This window comes from Protopterus annectens, chromosome 7.part0 (genome assembly GCF_019279795.1).
Source record: "Protopterus annectens isolate FY-2018-M chromosome 7.part0, PAN1.0, whole genome shotgun sequence".
Taxonomy (NCBI): Eukaryota; Metazoa; Chordata; order Ceratodontiformes; family Protopteridae; genus Protopterus; species Protopterus annectens.
Genome location: NC_056739.1, coordinates 888,828,601 through 888,847,477, shown reverse-complemented (window position 1 = coordinate 888,847,477; position 18,877 = coordinate 888,828,601). Strand labels below are relative to the sequence as shown.

General features: G+C 45.2%; 1 protein-coding gene across 1 annotated transcript in view; it reads right to left on the bottom strand.

The window, feature by feature from the left end:
- SCAPER (S-phase cyclin A associated protein in the ER) overlaps positions 1-18,877 on the bottom strand; it is a gene marked incomplete in the record, with an annotated part of 4,815,867 nt that overhangs the window by 690,274 nt on the left and 4,106,716 nt on the right.

Below are 18,877 nucleotides of genomic sequence, written 5' to 3'. Positions count from 1 at the left end.
TCCCCAGAATGTTTGCATTAAAATTAGAAAGAAGTTTGGTGAGATCGCCCATTGCCACACTGAGTGCTTCCTGACACATGGGGTAGGATTTGGTTCCTTTTTGCTTGCTGAAGCAACTGATATATTGTCTGTTTGAATTGCAATAGTCCCTAAAGGGAGAGCATCTTGGAAGGTGTGCAATGCTAACAGCACTGCTCTCATCTCTTGAACCTTGATATGCAAATTGGCCTCTTCAGGGGACGATGTGCCTTGGACTGTTTTCCCCAAGAAGTGCCCCACCCCACCCAATCTGGGATGTGTCCATGGTCACTATGGCCTTTTGCTGAGGGAGAATGAAAGGATGAACTTGTAGAACCTGATCTGATCTACTCCACCACCAAAGGTATTTTTTGCATGCCTGAGTGACTGTTATCTGTGCTGACATGCGCTGGGAAAGAACTGACCAATGTGTTGCTAACATCCATTGTAGAATTCTCACATGAAATCTTGATAGAGGGACTAAGATAATGGCAGCTGACATTGAACCAAGACTTGAAGAATTAAGCGGGCTGAAATTTTGGTATTGTAAATTATTTTTCTAACCTGGAACCTGATAGTCTGCACTCTTGAAAGAGGAAGAGAAGCTGTCACTGAAGTCATGTTAAAGACTACTCCTAAGAATTCCAGGGTTTCAGCTGAGTGTAACTGAAAATTCTTGCAATTTATAAAAACAAAAACAATAAACCAAATTAATTAAGGAACCATAAAAACAAACACATAAACGGTTGTGACGGAGCCAGAAGAACAAATGGGATAAAGCTGAGGAGGAGATGTGCAGGAATTTGGAAAATAAGTAAAGCTGGTAGGTGTTTTGGGAACAAATGATAAACAACATGGACTGGTTAGATTGGAGGTATCTCATTTCAGCACAGTGGCATAGAGAATTGGTAGGTTAGATTTTGAAGGTGTAGTGCAAAAGTACAGTTGTGTACACTTACCATAAATGAAGTTGTTCAAGTGTATTCACTGTTGCAGTCATCACACTAGGGTTATCCTTTACTCTTCAACCAGGCAGCTTTCTGTAAGGCAATATTTAATTCTAAATTAGTCTAGTACATTGTGTATACAACATCCAGGAAAAAGATGGGGTTGACTTTAGTAGTATCCGCCTTCATTGCTAAAACACTACTGATGGATATTCTATCATTTATATCAGGCGGTTCAGTGACGTTCAAAAGAATTTGCCAGTGTTTCTATGAATTCTAAAAATGCTGACCAGTGGCCCCCTCTATCGCTCACCACTACCTTTTCAAGCACACACAATAACATTTTTTTTTTAATTCAGACAGGCTGCTGAATGTCTGAATAAGGCATTTGTGGTGTCCTTTTTCTTGATCGCATACGTGTGCTGATAAATTCTTTTTCTAAGGGATTTCTCCATCTTCCCTATACAAAAGGCGGGGCATGCTGAGCAAATAGCCACATACACAACTCCTTTTGTATTACAGACAAAATTTGCCTTAACAGGGAAAATCGTCTGGTGGTTACCTATGGTCACATAGGTTGTATCATAAATAAATTTGCATTCCTTACATGGACCACATTTCTTCATTCTACAATGACCGTTTGTAATTCCTGGTTTGTTTTTCTTTTCAAACAAATTCTTCATGTTTTTTCCTTTATGGTTATCCCCAGATGAGAACAAGTCTGGATCACCCGATCTCTTGCTAGTAGTAGGAGATGACTGGTTGGGGGTGGTAATGAGTTAGTCCTCTAGATATGGAAACACTCAGAATCCCTGCAGTCTCAAGTGAGCAGCTACTACTGCCATACATCTGGTGAACATCCTGGGGGGCTGTGGTGAAGTCAAAGTGCAGTACTTTAAACTGATAGTGACTGGTTCCTGGCCAGAAGCATAAATACCTTCTGGATTATCTCTTCATTTTTATGTGATAGTATGCTTCCTGAAGGTCTATCAAGCACATCCATTCATCTCTGCCCAGAAAGGGTAGAATGGACTGAACCATAACCATCTGAAACTCTAAGTCAAACTGATTTGTTCAATTCACTGAAATCCAGAATTGCCCTCTAGTGCCCTGTTTTCTTTGGCACTAAAAATAATCTTGAGTAAGTTATGGCTTCTATCTGGCCTGGTGGGACCTCTTGTACGAGTCTTGTTTTCTAGCAGCTTCTGTATTTCTATTGTTGCTTCCTACCTCTGACTGAGCGCGATATCTGGAATCTTGCGTACAGTTGGAGGTGTCAGGGAAAAGGCAATTGCATAGCCTCTGGAAATAATCCTCTGCACCCAAGTATCTCTTGTTATATCTAGCCAGGCTCTCTGGTGCAGGGATATTCAACCCCCAATTGCATCCAGAGGTGGACAATCGGATCTCCTTTCAGGAGCACTGGTAGGCTCTATCAGAGAAACAAATCTCTGGACCCCTGGTTTTGCAGGCCTCCACTGCCACAGGGGCATCATCGTCCATTAGAGTTCCCCCTCTGCTTCTAAGGAAACTACCTCCAAGTGTGTCCTGGAAAGGACCCTGGGACTTTCTGAACCACATCTTCCGACCACCTCATTGATTCCTCGAAAAGTTACCTCTGAGGTCACTGCAGAAAAGGCCTTTCCATCCTTCTCACACCTGGAGAGCATGTACTTCACTTTTGGGCCAAGCAATGAACTGCCATCAAAGGCAGCATTGATGAACAAGGACTTGAAAGGCTCTACAAAGTCAGATAAAAGCATCAAGGCATGCCTTCTAATGGATATGCCTGAACCCACCACCATCTAAGCACCTTCGGCAGCATGCGAGATAAGCCTCATGGATGAACTGGAAACAGATTGGAGGGTAGCCAACTGAGAGACCACAGAAGGTTAAGTCTCAGCAGTAATGGTCCCTGAAAGAGATTTTAAAGTTTTGTGATCAAATCACTTTGTAATTTGGTAAAATAAGCCAAACAATTAAGCAAGCTAAGGGCAAAGGTCACTGAAGCACAATTCCAAACCTGTAAATCATCCGACACTCCCTGTTAGGGGGATGGAATGAGGAACTTTGCTCAGTGAGTTCCTTCTTAATGCAGCCAACATGATCATGGCATCCACTGGTGCCCCCTTACTCCAGAATTCCTTTCCGACAGGTGGAGCCAGAATCCAATCTGACCTCTCAGGGACTGGCTCAACTACGTCAGGCTCCTTCACCGCCTGCCTAGAGACCAAATCAATGAGCTTGTCAATGGCGAAGTAACCCAGGAGGTAGACGGGCCAGCTCTGAAGACTTCCAGAAATACTGATTCCTCCATTGAAGGGTTGGTGGAGGTCCAACCACCTCTCTTTTTAAGGATCTCAAGAATATCTCCAAATGAGATGTCTTCCAGAGGTGATTGTCGGGACCTTAATTCCTCATCAAAGTCAGTATCCTCAGTGAATGACTCTTGTGGAGAGTCCAAGTGCCTCCTTTTGTACTTCCTCTTTCGAGGAACTTCCTCACTGGGATGATCCAGTGAAGTGTGGAAGAAATTGTAATACCCTGACAGCTGATCTGGAGGCCTTGGGCTGGCTGTTCCTGTGTGGAAGAATGATGTGGCTCCAAGTGCATTGACATTTGGGAACAGGAATGTGGATCGCAAGGGGCTGGATCAGTCCTTCCTGTCGCAACAGAAAACACACTCTTCACAACCGCAAAGGCAGACTGCCCCTGGACAGAAAGAAGACAGTGGCTCAAAGAAGACAGGCTCCTGGATCACTGCCTCCCTCTGCCCCGAGAGCAATCCCCCGAAGGTGGAAGTCGGACCAGAGCTATCCAATGCCAAAGCTCTGAGGGGTAGAGATGGCTCTGAAAACCTTGGTGTTGACTGCAATGCTTTGGACCCGACAAGGTACTTCAGCTCCGAGAGTCATCCAGATCTGACGAAGTCAGAGCTGGTTTGCTCAGAGACATCTTTTGTTCTGAAGATAAAGATATCTTCAAATCTGAGCCAGATGGACTTGGAAGGTTCGGATCCAGGGACTCTGGACATGTGGTGGGATCAAAGAAGGAGTAGACAATGGTGGTGTAAGAGAGAGAGAGATGGACTCCCTGACCTGAGGGGTAAGTTGCCTGGAGAACACCCACCGAATCTGCGCCTAGAGAAATCCTCCTCATCCTGTCTACATCTTCCTCAGTTGGACTCCGGAAAGAATGAGATGATGCAAGGGATGGTGACCTTGAATGGTGACTCACCAAGAAGGGAGAGGGAACCTAGAAGGAACTGGATCCAGCTTTGGAGAACATTTTGCACTCGGAAGAATCTTTGGATGAAAAGAGCTTGAATCTGAAGATTTTCTCATTGGATCTGAAGGAGATAAGACCCGAGCAGATTTTGGATCAGTTTTAAATTTTTTCTTTGGCAGCTCCAATGAAGGAGTAGAAGTAGTAGATGGCCTTGGAGACCTGTCCAAGGTCTCCTTAATTTTCGTTTTGGGGGATTGAGCCCAGGAGATAGCTTCTCCAAATGAGTATGAAAGCAAACCTTTCAATATTAATTTATTTTTCCTATCTATTAAGGCCCTTGGATTGAAATTCTTGCAGAAAGTACGATCCTCTTGTAAATGCTGAGGGCTTAAACAATATACACACAAAGGATGAGTATCAGATAAGGGTAATTTATGCCCACACTAGTGACATTTTTTGAAGCCGGCCTGCTCTTTGTCATAACATGCCGACAGTACAGAAAAAATAGAAAGGGGGGATTTTTTTTTTAATACACAAAATAAGAATAAAAACGCTAGAAATATACCAACTATGGTAAGAGAATTACACAGATGTGTACACTATAAGGAAAAAATAATATAAAAAGTAGGGGAAGAATATTACCAACAATGGTAAAAGAGAGTCGCATTGAGTGTAGAAGGAAGGAGCTAGCTATATATATATATATATATATATATATATATATATATATATATACATACATACATACACACACACACACACAACAGAGTGGATATAAAAAGTTTACACACCCCTGTTAAAATGCCAGGTTTTTGAGATATAAAAAAATGAGACCACAATAAAATATTTCAAAATTTTTCCCACCTTTAATGTGACCTATAACCTTTACAATTCAATTGAAAATCAAACAAACATGTTAGGGGAAAAAATATAAAAAATAAAAAAAAACGTACAATAAGCTGGTTGCATACTTGTGCACACCCTTAAACTAATATTGTGTTGAAGCACCTTTTGACTTGGAGCATTCAAATTATATTTATATATATATATATATATATATATATATATATATATATATATATATATACATACACACACACAGAGATAAAATATGCAGAAAAAAAATACTTATCTGAATAAATATTCGATAGTTCAGGCTAATCACATCTTTTGCGAAAAGCAAAAAACGACATCTCAGGTATGTTAGGGCTTGGTGCATTATGGGGAGAGGAGGAGCTCGAGGGTTTTTGATGGTCTCGACCTTTAGTAACGGCAGAGTCAGACCCAAGGGTCGGATATGAAGCCAGCAGCTGAGGATAGAATGAAAATTGACATCATCAGATATATTTTAATCACCGGGTACTCATAAAGGGATAAAGCTGAGGAGGAGATGTGCAGGAATTTGGAAAAGAAGTAAAGCTGGTAGGTGTTTTGGGAACAAATGATAAACAACATGGACTGGTTAGATTGGAGGTATCTCATTTCAGCACAGTGGCATAGAGAATTGGTAGGTTAGATTTTGAAGGTGTAGTGCAAAAGTACAGTTGTGTACACTTACCATAAATGAAGATGTTCGAGTGTATTCACTGTTGCAGTCATCACACTAGGGTTATCCTACCAAGGGTAGCCCTCAGTCGGCGTGAATACCAGAAGTTTACTACTTCTGCGTCAATTGCTGTTGCTCCAGGACTGACGTCGGGTCGTCAGAGGTATAAAAACAGGCAGCCGACGCCATTAGATCAGTTTTTCTTGCCACAAATGTCAAGAGCCCCAAGTAACACCACCAGTAGAAAGTAAATAGCAATAGCCCTGTGCAGAGTGAGGAAGAGATAGATAGAGAGAGAGACAAGGGGGCTGGAGGGTGGGAAACCAGGACTGCAACAGTGAATACACTTGAACACCTACATTTATGTTAAGTGTACACAACTGTACTATGTTCTTCGTGTTTCACTGATGCAGTCATCACACTTGGGTTGATTCCCAAAGCTGAGGAACAGGTGGAGGCAGTCAAGAAGAGTTTGGGCTGGTTAGTATGCCCTACCAAACTGCGGTTGCAAAGCCTGCCCTGGATTTGGAAAAGATAGGCAGGTGGTAATGCTTGATGAAAGTATGAATAGAACTCCATGTTGCAGCTTCCAGGATGTCCCTGTTAGGGGACCCCTCTGAGAAAGGCTGTAGAGGGTGAAGTTGCCCTAGTGGAATGTGTTCTGACCCCCTGTGGAGGTGGTATCCTATGGTGTTTGTAACAGAAATGGATGCAGTGTGCTATTTATTTGGAGATGATTTGTTTTGATATGGCTTTACCCTCTGCCCCTGGTGCAAAGCTGACTAGTAACTGGTCAGATTTCCTAAAGGCCTTAGTCCTATCCAGGTAGAATCTGAGCTGTCTGTGCACATTTAAAGAGTGCAGGATCCTTTCCCCCTTATTTTGAGGATTAGGGGGAAAAAGGTGGGCAAATGAATAGACTGATTGAGAGCCACACTGGACACCACTTTAAGCATGAAAGTTGGGTTAGTCCTGAGAGAGACCCTGTCAGCATGAAAAATGATAAAGGCTTCCACAGCTATAAGTGCTTGTAGCTCAGACACTCTTCTAGCTGAAGTGATGGCCAGAAGCAAGGTTGTTTTCCAAGAGAGGAAGTTTAACTCTGCTGAAGCTGCAAGCTCAAAGGGAGGTAGTGTGAGCTTTTCCAACACAAAGTTAAGGTCCCAAGCAGGGGTAGGGGCTCTTCTTGATGACCTTAAGTTGTTAACCCCTCTCAGGAACTGCTTGATGAGAGGGTGTGAGAAGAGAGGTGGCTCAGTGCTGTTATGTGCAGAGATGGCAGAGGCATGGATTTTAATGAAAGAGAAGGATAGGCCTCTGTGGAGTAGGTCTGCTAGGTAATCCAGGATGAGAGGTACTGAGGGCTGTGCTGGGTCAGCTCCTTTAGTCTGGATCCAGGAACAATACCTTTTCCACTTGTCAGAATAGGATTTTCTAGTACTGGGTCATCTGGCTTCACGTACGACATCCAGGACCTGCTTGCTTAGGCTGGCTACTGGAGGAGAAGTCAAGGAATAAGCCAGGCTGCTAGGTTCAGGGTCTGCAATTGTGGATGCAAGAACTCTCCTTCCTGCTGAGTCAGGAGAGTTGGAATCTGGGGGAGGTGCCATGGAGGTAACGGTGACGAACTGCGCAGTAGTGGGTACCAGTGTTGGCGTGGTCAGTCTGGGGAAATCAGGATTGCCATTGGCCTTTCATCCCTTATTTTGAGTAATACTCTTGTAAGAAGAGGTAGAGGGGGGAATTTATAGATTGAGAGGTTTGCCCACTGGAAGGATAGGGCATTCATTTTCCAGGCCTTGCTGTGAGGTTCCCTGGTGCAGAATTTGCTGAGGTGGGTTGTAGGGGGAGGCAAATAGGTCCACATTTGGGGTACCCCATTTTTGGGTCACAAGGCTGAAGGTGTTGTGGTTTAATTGCCACTCACGTGGGTCTTGGAGAATTCTGCTTAAGTTGTCTGCCAGAGAGTTTTGGTTGCCTGGCAGGAATTGAGCTTGGAGATGAAGATGCATGGCTGAGGCTGTGTTCCAAAGGGTCATGGCTAGCCTGCAGAGTGGGTAACAGTGGGTTCCCCTCTGCTTGTTGATGTACCACATCACTGTGGTGTTGTCGGTTTTGAATAGTAGAGGCCCCGGAGAGAGAAGGAATCTGAAACCTGTCAGAGCGTGTTGAATAGCTAGCATCTCCTTTTGGTTGATGTGCAGATGAATTTGATTTGGGCTCCAGTGGCCCTGAATGCATGTGATTTGGGCTCCAGTGGCCCTGAATGCATGTGCCCTACAGGTGTGCACCCCTGGCATAGTCTGATGCATCTGCGGTTAGAGTCTGGGTGGCGTAGGGTTGTGAAAAGGGAAGTCCCTTGTTGTGGTCGCATGCTGCTGCCCACCACAGAAAATATTTCCTTAGACAAGGTATCATAGGTATAATAATTTCCAGGTCCTGAGAATGTTGACACCAAAGGCTTTTAAAGTACCACTGAAGTTTCCTCATATGCAGTCTGGCATACGGAATTAGTAGAATGCAGGAGGCCATGAACCCTAGAAGCTTGCAGGATTTTCCTTGTGGATAACTGGGTTCTGGTGGCCAGTTGAGAAAAGTAGCCTGTCAAATAGACTTGTTTTTCTGGAGTTAGGAATGCCATCTGGGATGCTGTGTCCAGGCTTGCTCCCAGGAATACAATTTTTTGACTGCGGACTAGTTTGGATTTATTTTCGTTGATAGGGTACCCTCGTGAGGTTAGCAGGTCCTTTACAAATGTCAGGTGCTGTAATAAGAAGTTATGTACTCACCATAACATTCCATCTGAGTAGGTATCTTCATTTGTCTGCAACCTTTGGGATACGGATCCGATCTCGGATCTGAGCCGGCAACTTCTACCACAGCATAGATCCGAGCTCCTAGCTCCTCCCTTTACCCATAATCCCCTGCCAACCCTGACTGACCTCAGATCAAGTTTGCCCGATATAACCATCATTACTGTGCCCCGGAAGGGGCTTATCTAAGACAGATCCTATAGGTCAGGGGAAGGAGGGGGGGATGGTTGCAGACAAATGAAGATACCTACTCTGGAACGTTATGGTGAGTACATAACTTCTTAATCTGAAGTAGGAACTTCATTTGTCAGCAACCTTTGGGACAGAGTCCCCAGCTACCTGAATCCTGGGTGGCCTTTATGGAAGAATATTCCGGAGCACCGAAGAGCCAAAGGACGCCCTACCTCTGGAGACAACATCCAGTTTGTAATGGCTGATAAAGGTATGAGATGAGGCCCAAGTGGCTGCGGAACAAATATCATCTAAGGGAACCCTAGATTTAAAAGCCGCCGAAGTAGCGACGGCCCTAGTAGAATGAGCTCGGACTTCCCGAGGTGCAGGCCTTCCCGAACTCTGATACGCCAAGAGGATACAACTAGCTATCCACCGTGACAGTGTAACTTTAGAAATTGACTTGCCTAAACTTGTTTTGGCAAAGGAGACAAACAACTGGTCAGATTGCCTATGACCAGCAGTTCGATGAATATAAAAGCGTAATTTTCTGTGCACATCCAAGGAATGCAGTTTGTACTCTCCTTTGTTCTGGTAATTGGGAAAGAACACGGGAAGATTAATAGATTGATTAATATTAGCTTCCGAAGATACCTTAGGCAGAAAGGACGGATTGATCCTGAGGTAAACTCTATCCTGATGGAAGGTTAAGTACAGCGGTTTAACATATAGAGCCTGAAGCTCAGAGACCCTTTTAGCTGAAGTAATGGCCACCAAGAAGGCCGTCTTCCAAGAGAGGTATTTAAGATCAACCATAGCCGCCGGCTCGAAAGGGGGGCTTGTCAAGGCCTGAAGAACCAAAGATAAATCCCATGGGGGTACTACCTCCCTGACCAGGGGTCTGAGAAGGAAGGTACCCTTGAGGGAAGCTTTACAAAGCTTGGAAGTAATTAGAGGGCCCAATTCATGCCCTACATGATAATGCGAAATCGCTGCTAGTTGTACCTTGACTGTAGAGCAGCTAGCCCCCTGATGAAAAAGGGTAGTTAGAAAATCCAAAACTGACGTAAGAGGCGCCGTGAAAGGATCTAAGTGATGGTGCTCCGCCCAAATGGAGAAACGTTTCCACTTACTTCGACAGACCCTTCTGGTGGAAGGTTTATGTGCTGCTACTAGGATTGCTTTGACTGGTGAGGAGATTCCGGGAGTCCTTATCAGGAGTGGAACTAGGGCAACCAAGCAGTCAGCTTGAGGTTGACCAGGTTGGGGGTCGGAAGACCCAGAGGGTGAGTAATGAGATCCGGAAGGGGATCCAAAATCCAGGGTGGATGAATCAGATGAGACCACAGGTACGGGAACCATGTTTGACGAGGCCAGAATGGGGCAATGAGGATCATTTTGCTCCCCAGCCGACTGGCTTTCTGTAAGAGTTTTAGCATCATGGGCAATGGAGAGTAAGCGTAAAGAAGACCGGGAGGCCAAGCATGTACTAGAGAGTCCCTCGGGGACTCCCCCTGAGGGGGGATTAGAGCGAAGTAACTGTTGCATTTGGTATTTGAAGGAGAGGCAAAAAGATCACAACAGGGTTGCCCCCACTGTGCAAATATTTGTTTCGCTACTAGAGGATTGAGAGACCATTCGTACGGGGTCAGAATCGAACGACTGAGCCTGTCTGCTAGGATGTTGGACCGTCCCGGAATGTGCGTTGCAATGAGAAAGCGGTTGGTGGATATCGCCCATTCCCACACTCTCATGGCCTCGCAACAAAGAGGATAAGACCTGGTTCCCCCCTGTTTGTTGATGTATCAGACAACAGACATGTTGTCCATTTGTACTGCAATCATCCCAATCGGAAGAAGGTTGTGAAGTGCCTGCAACGTCAAAAGCACCACCCTCATCTCTAGGACATTGATATGCAAGGAAGTCTCTGTGTCGTTCCACGTGCCTTGGACCGTTCTGCCTGAATAGTGCCCCCACCCCACCCCAGGCGAAAGGCGTCCGTGGTCACTGTGGCGACGGGGGAAGGCATCAAGAATGATCATCCCGTGTGGAGACTCGGGGACTAGAGCCACCACATGAGCGACCCTCTGCAAGCCCTGCTTAGGGGAACAGAATGGGACAGGGGGTTGCGAGACAGGGACCATTGTACCTGGAGGGTCCACTGCAGGACCCTCATATTTAGACGGGCTAGGGGCAGCAGAGGAATAGCTGCCACCATGGACCCTAGAGCCCTCAGGATCAATTCCGCCGGTGGAGCAGGAAGTTGGAGAATGGCCTGGACATGCAACCTCAGGTTCTGAAGCCGATCGGGAGTCAGGAAGGCAAGCATTATTCTGGAGTCCAATCTCACCCCTATGAAATCTATTACCTGTGTAGGGACCAGAGAGGATTTGGCCATGTTGATAGTCAACCCTAGACATGGAGCAAGGTTGAGGAAATAATCCCTGCCTGAACAGAGCAGATGCCTTGTTGGGGCGGTGAGGAAACAGTCGTCGAGGTACGGAAAGACCTGAATTCCGTGAAGCCTCAGGTGGGCCGCTATAACCACTGTGAACACCCTGGGGGCTGAGGTGAGACTGAAGGGAAGGGCCCTGAACTGAAAGTGACTGGCTCCCAGCCGGAAGTGGAGGAACCTCCTGGAGCGTCTGTCCACCAGAATGTGGTAGTACGCATCCTTGAGGTCTATAGAGCACATCCAGTCATTCTCCCGTAATAGGGGGAGAACAGATTGCAGAGTGACCATTCAGAACTTTTCTTTGGGTACTGCCAGGTTCAGGAGAGAAAGATCGAGAATGGATCTCAAGTCCCCGTCTTTTTTGGCACCAGAAAGAACCTGGAGTAAAACCCCGATCCGAACTGATCTGGGGGGACGGGTTGGATGGCTCTTTTTTGCAAAAGCTGCTGAATTTCTGCAGCAGCCGCCTCCCTTTGATTGGGTGGTACGTCAGGGAGGCTTCTGGTTTTGAGGGTTACAATAAAGGGAATTAGGTAGCCTCTGGATATGATACGAAGCACCCAGCGATCTGTTGTTATGAACTCCCACATTGCTAGGTGCTTCGAAAGACGCCCCCCGACTGCCTCCAGAGGGAGCAGCCGGGCAACCCCTCAGGGGTTCTGCATGGGCCTCTCAGAGAAAGGTTCTCTGGACCCAAAATTTCCGGCACCCCCTCTGCCTCTTGGGCGACGTCCTCCCTGTCCTCCTCTGCCACGAGAGGACTGGTTGTCCGGAGCAGACTGGGACTGATGTGATTTTCGGAACCACATCTTCTTCTGACCCTTTTGGTTCTTGGAAAAGGACCTCTGGGGAGCAGAGAAGCGGACTCCGACGGCAGACAACGTCTTCCCGTCTTTCTTACTCTGGACTAAAGTTTCGCGAATGGTTTTGCCAAACAGTGCAGAACCATCAAAGGGGGCATTCGCGAATGATGCCTTAAAGGGTTCCGAGAAGTCACAATGTCAGAGCCAGGCTTGGCGCCTAATTACCAGGCAAGAGACAAGAGCCGCATAGAGGTGTTGGAAACTGAACATAGAGTAGACATTCGGGAGTACAGCTGCTTGTCCCCTTCCGACATGGACTCTGGGGAGGATGCAGTGTATTCTTTTAATAGATCTCGCTGCATCTGGATGACGTGTGCCACATAGTTCAGTACCCTCATGGAGAAGGTTGCTGAACTAAAGACCCGCTTCCCAAGGCAGTCCATCGCTCGAGACTCCTTACTCGGCGGGTGGACCGCAGAGCTCTCCTGAGCCAACTCTCTCTTGGTGGCCGCCGCCACCAACATGGCATCCACTGGGGGACCTCTGCTCCAGTGGGTTCTTTCAGCAGGGGGACTCAGGATTCTATCCGGGCGCTTGGGGACTGGCTCTACAGTGTCTGGCTCCTTCCAAAGCCAGGTGGAAATAAGGTCCACCAGGGGGTCGGGGGGAGGGGACACCCAAGAGGTAGATGGCCCTGCTTCGAATGCCTCTAGGAATACAGACTCATCGGAGGAAGCCTTGGGGCAGACCACCCTCCCCTAATCCTGAGCATTTCCATGATGTCTCCAAAGGAGACATCCTCGGGGGGTGACCTTGGGGAGCCCTCCCCTTCATCTAAGTCCGTATCTTCCGTAAGGGACTCAGGGAAGTCCACGTGCCTCCTCTTACACTTGGCTTTGTGAGGGACCTCCTCGGGGGAGCTGTCCGAGGAAGACTCACCAGCAATATCGCGTTCCAAAGGAACACTCAGAGACGCTGAAGCAGGCTGCCCCAAAGGCCGGGTGATGGGAGCCCAGACCAGCTGAGAGGGAGTGCAGGGGGGAGCTGAAGCCAGGACCGGAGGTCCGGATGCACTCAACAGTGCCCTCTCCACCACCGTGAAAGCCGAGGGGGAGCCACTCTCGATAGGCTCCGAGAGTCGACTCCCAATTGGATCTGGGGCCGAGACCCTCGGATCCAAAGGACCCGTGTGCTCCGACCGGGACGGAGCCGAAGTCACACAAAGTCCCTCGGATCCGAAGCTCAACCCACGGCTCCAAGAGGTTGGATCCGACAAGCTCGACGGACCAGTCAGAGCTGAAGTAACCAGTACTATCGGCTCCGACCCACCCCCCGGATCCGACGCGGCTCAGCTCCGAATGCCAATGCTCCGAACCCGGGAAGCGGGACGGAGAAGGAGCGATTGGGGCAAAAAAATGGGGTCGAGCTCCCCCCCAGAGGGGGGGGGAGGCAAGAGCACTCCCATCTGCAGCTGGGCCTGGATGAACCTCCTCATCATCCGGTCCATGTCTGCATCTGACATACTGAAGGTGGACCTCAACGAGGCCACCGAGGCAGACCTAGAGTGTCGCCTCGATGACCTCGACGGGGACCGGGTCCCCTCCTCCCCAGGTCCCGGTGAAAAACAAGGGGATCGGAGCCGAGGAGGAGGTGATCCAGAAGCTCTGGATGGAGAAGCCCGCTTGGCGGGCGGGGCCGAGGAAGAGTCCTCGGCCCGCTGCTTATGATGCTTCTCCTTCCGTTTCATTTTCCCGGCCTCCCTCTCCTCCGGAGCCGAAACAGGAGGTTGAGTCCCGACTGGAGGGAGGGAGGGATGGCTACCACCGAGGGCTGGGTAGCGGCCACAGAAGTACCGGAGGCCAGAGCCGAGTCTGGGGGCAAAAGGCCCGCCAGGATCAGCTTCGACCTCCGGTCCTTAAGTGCCCTGGGGTTGAACGCTGCGGAAATCGCGCATCCCGAAGAGAGGTGTTCAACCCCAAGGCACCTAATGCACCGGGTGTGGCCATCTGCCAGTGAAAGCTTATGGCCACACTCGGTGCATTTTGAAAAGATGGCTTTAGGGACCTCCGACATGGTGTACAGAAAACACACTCACTAGGCCCCTACACACACCACAAACACACACTACGAACCAGCGAGGGCAGGGAGGTAAATTTAAACACAAAAGATATAAAAATAGGGAACCTGAACACTCGTACACACTCACACAAGAGAAAAGAAGAAAAAAAGCAAACTTTTTCTCACAAAGTTCACTCAACTGTCAGGAGCTCGAAATCCAGCTTGTAGCTTGAAGTGCGGCAAACTAGATCTGAGGACAGTCAGGGTTGGCAGGGGATTATGTGTAAAGGGAGGAGCTAGGAGCTCGGATCTATGCTGTGGTAGAAGTTGCCGGCTCGGATCCGAGATTGGATCCGTATCCCAAAGGTTGCTAACAAATGAAGTTCCTACTTCAGATCAGCTTTTCCTGACTGTCTGCCTGAATCAGACAGTCGTCCAAGTATGGGTAAATTTGGATATTTCTTTGTCTGCAAAAAGCAATGGCTGGAGCCAGGCATTTTGTGAAAACTCTGGGAGCAGTGGATAAGCCAAAGGGAAAGTGCAGAGAACTGATAATGCATAGGATCCTGCCCTGAAATGTAGATATTTCCTGCAAGAGTCCCTGATTGGGATACGCACACAGGCCTCTTTTCGGTCTAGGGGGGCTAACCAGGCATCTTTGGACAACACAGGGAGAAGCTGCTGTTCAGTGAGCATTCTGAATTTTGGTACCACCAGGAAGGTGTTTAGAATGGATAGATCTAAGATTGGGTGCCAGGTGCCCTCTTTTCTGGGCACCAGGAAAAGTCTGGAATAGAAACCTTGGCCGATCTGTTCTGCACGAACAGGCTGAATTGCCCTCATGGAGAGCAGGGAAAGAACTTGGTTTTGTGCCTCTGCCCACTGGTTTTGAGGAAGATCTGGGAACCCTTTTGGGGTTGGCAAGGTGTGGAAATAAAATCTGTACCCCTGGGACACTATGTTGAGGACCTATCGGTCATTGGTGATGGAGGTCCAGTTTTTTGCATGGGAGGCAAGTTTCCCTCCTAGGGGCACGAGCAGATGGGCAGAGGTGAGAGGAGGAGTTGAGAAGTCATTGTGAATTCTTTCCATAAGGGGTGGCTTAGCAATCCCTGCTTAAGAAGTGGAGGTACTCCATTGCTTAGATCTCTGCATACCCTGAGACTGCTATCTGAGGGGTCTGTTTCTCCTAGGTCTAGTCTGAAGTAGCCTTGAGGGGGCTGGAAAGGACCAATGTTTTGAGGGGCAATGCCTATTGAATCTTGGAAGCTGGACTTGCAAAAAGTATTTAACTGTCTGCATAGACTTAGCTTTTTCTTCCATCTTTTTTAAAACGTCTTCGGCTTTGGTGCCAAACAGATTCTCTCCATTCAGTGGTGCATCCAATAATTCTGATTTGACATGATCTGGCAAGGTATGTTCCTTAAGCCAAGCACACCTTCTAAGTACAGAACCTGTGACTGCTGCCCTTCAGGATGCTTCATGGGCGTCAAACCCACATTGCAGGGTATGCTTACCGATTTGGCTTGCAGAATACACAAGTTCCTGTAATTCTTTATTTTCTGCAAAGTAAGAGAAGGTAGATATTTTTTGTTTAATGATCTCCATGGAATGTTGCTGGTATTTCAGCATGTGGAACTGACAATTTAATGCTCTAATGGCAAGAGTTGCAGAGGTATATACTTTTTTTACCCCATCTGTCTAAGGCTCAGGAATCCCTGTCCAAGGGGGTGGGATTCTTAGCTGTGGTTGCTTTTATTCCTTTAGGTCCTTGGGAGATAACCTCTGGGTCAGCAGTAGGATTCTTGAAAACAAATATGTGTAAGTCAGGGACTCTATAGTATCTGTCAGGTTTCCTGGGAGCAGGAGAATGTCAGGAGTTAGACTGGATTCCATAAAGACATCATCCACAACATATATATATATATATATATATATATATATCTATATATATATATATATATATACACACACACACACACACACATACGCATACATGCAAGCAAGTATTGCCTTATCATTCCTTTTTCCCTTATCAGCCACTCTTTTAATGTCTAGGTCACTGCCTGAGCCTGGACCCTCTGAGTCACAGTCAGGACTTTCTCTCTCTCATCCAAGGAGTTAATACAAACCACTCGACTTTTTAAATTAAATAATAATTAAATTGTTTTAAATTGTCTTTATACGAAGAGATCTCATTTTATTTATAGTTTCCGTATACAGACTGCTTACAAATTTCAGATTTACATTTTTAAAAAATTAAGCAAACAGTATATTCTACATTGAACTTTTATCTGCAAAACTCTGATTTCAGATGGCAGAGATTCAGAGAGGGAAAGACAAAGATAATTTAGGTAAATAAAAACAGTAGTTTGTTATAATTCTACACAAACTTTTTAAATACATGTGTGTAAGAATGATATCATCAGCTTAATAAAAAAGTACAATTTCAAAGTAATAAGTAATAACTAATAAGCACTGATTCTTGAGAAATCATGTAAATACATCCCCAATCAGTTAAGTTCATGAAGCTAGCACTCATTAGCTAGTGGTTCACAATAATAAAGGGTTCTCTCTGCTCTAGTTCTGTTTTAGCAACAAAACAGGAAGATGAAACAGACTGGTTCAAGGACAAATCAAAGACCACCTTCAGGAGGAAATATCACTAGTCATACAGGTGTCCACGCTGTTTAAAAACCACTATGGTTTCATGCTTTGCTCATGATGAGTTTCTATAACTTGCACCCACTAAGTGCTGGGATAGGCTCCAGCTGCTCACGATCCTTCAGTTGATTAAGTAAATAGACAATGAACGAATTAATGAACAAATATACATAGATAGTCTTGACACTATGGTCAATTACTAGTGGATTGAGTGCACAAAGATGGGGCCTTTATCTTTGACTCCATACATTTACAAGTAGAACTGAAACATAGAGAGATCATAATTTAACAGTATGGATTGGAAAGTTTCTCCCTTTTCCCACTGTTACCGATGGCAGTTCATTATCTATCTGTCTGTCTGTCTGTCTATCTACCTATCTATCTATCCATCCATCCATCCATCCTTTGTTGCCAAATTAGTCCCACTAGGCTAGTAGCCTCTACTCAGAGTGGTATTTCTACTATTTGGGGAAATCTTCCCAAAGCATCGGGAAACTTCCTCTACTCATCACTGTTGTGAGTGGGACCCATTTTGCAGGAGCACCTCCTGTTCCCATTCCCAGCACAGAGCCAGCCCGAAGAAACCAGGAGGCAGTAAAAGACAGGAGGAGATGATGGAGGGTTGAGATAAATGGAGGAGAAAGCAAATATTAAGACCACAGAATGCGTGCAGGATTCTGAGGAGATGTTTCAAAGAAATCTGTTTGATGGAGACAAGTCAGTAAATAATGGATGTACAATTACAACCCTCCAGTTGGGAGGGTTATGGAATGATTTACTTTATTCTTATTAACAGAGAGACATTTTGTGACATCATATTTGAGACTCTTTTTCAATGGAAAATTTTCTTGGAGAATATGAATAAAAAAAAAGAAAGACTATAACTCATGGAATCTTTATGTGATAAGAGCATTTAACAGGGAAACAAAAAAGAAAATGCATGTACAATTTTGAACAGAGGTCAAAAGAGAGACTCTGAAAGGACATTTGAAAACTTTATGTAAAGAAGTACTGCACATTGCAAAAGTTTATGATATAAGGGGGTTTATAGACTGGTGGCTGGGATTGTAATATTGTGGTAAAAATAGAAAGAGAAAAAATATACATATACCAAGCAAGACAAATGTGGAGTGGAATGAGGGTGTCATAAAATACTAGGGACAACCATTTTTTTTTTTTTGTGTTTGGAAAAGAAGGACATTTGATAATTAACTGTAAAAAAAATGTCACATTTGTTGGGAAATGGGGTCTGATGCAAAAATGTGAAATGAAACATGTAGAAAATTTGGGCATTATGGATGGATTACAAAAATGAAAATAAGAGTAAGGAAAAAGAAACAGAAAATGAAAGACAAGAAATTTTTGTAATAGTAGAAATAGAATAAATTAGATGAAAAAAATAAAGAGGATATAGAAAAAGGTTCTCAAATAAGTGGTAAAGATGATGTAAATTGGGAAACAGTAAAAGAAAAAAAAATATTGGTAAAGAGGTGAAAGAAAAAAAATAAAGGGATAAGCACAAAAGAAAATATAAAGAAAATGGATGAAAAAGAATATACACAGCTAATGACTGGAGTTTGATATAATGGTTAAGGAGTTTGACTCTCAGGCACAAGATGCAGTGTTTGATTCTCACCCTTGGGAATTAAATTGGGTAGGATTAGAATGGACTATTAAGAAAGCTAGCCTAGTAATTAAATATGAAGTTATGAAATAACAAATCTATGTAAAATGGAAATTTTAGAGAGATTTCTGTATATGTGAACGGTATTAAGAATATACTAAGAAAAATAAGGAGTTTGGAGAGGTGTAACACAGGTGTTGTAGATGCAATTATATTAAAAGACACAAGATTTTTAACAAATGAAGAAAGACTACAAAGACAGAAACTATGCAGAAGATGATCTAGAACTTGGGAAATAGATGTTCTGGAATAGACGTATTTTGTAGAAATACAGTACAGATATTAGATGTAACCATCACAAAAATGGGAAGATTAACCATTGTAGGTTTAAACTGGAAGAAACAAGTACAAAGAATTGATAACATTACATGCTTATAACAACTGTAAAGAAAGGGAAAGATTATTACATCAGATTTTAAACTATGCAGTGATACATATGAATATTATGATAACAGCAGACTTTAACTGGGATTTAAAAGGCAAGCATAAA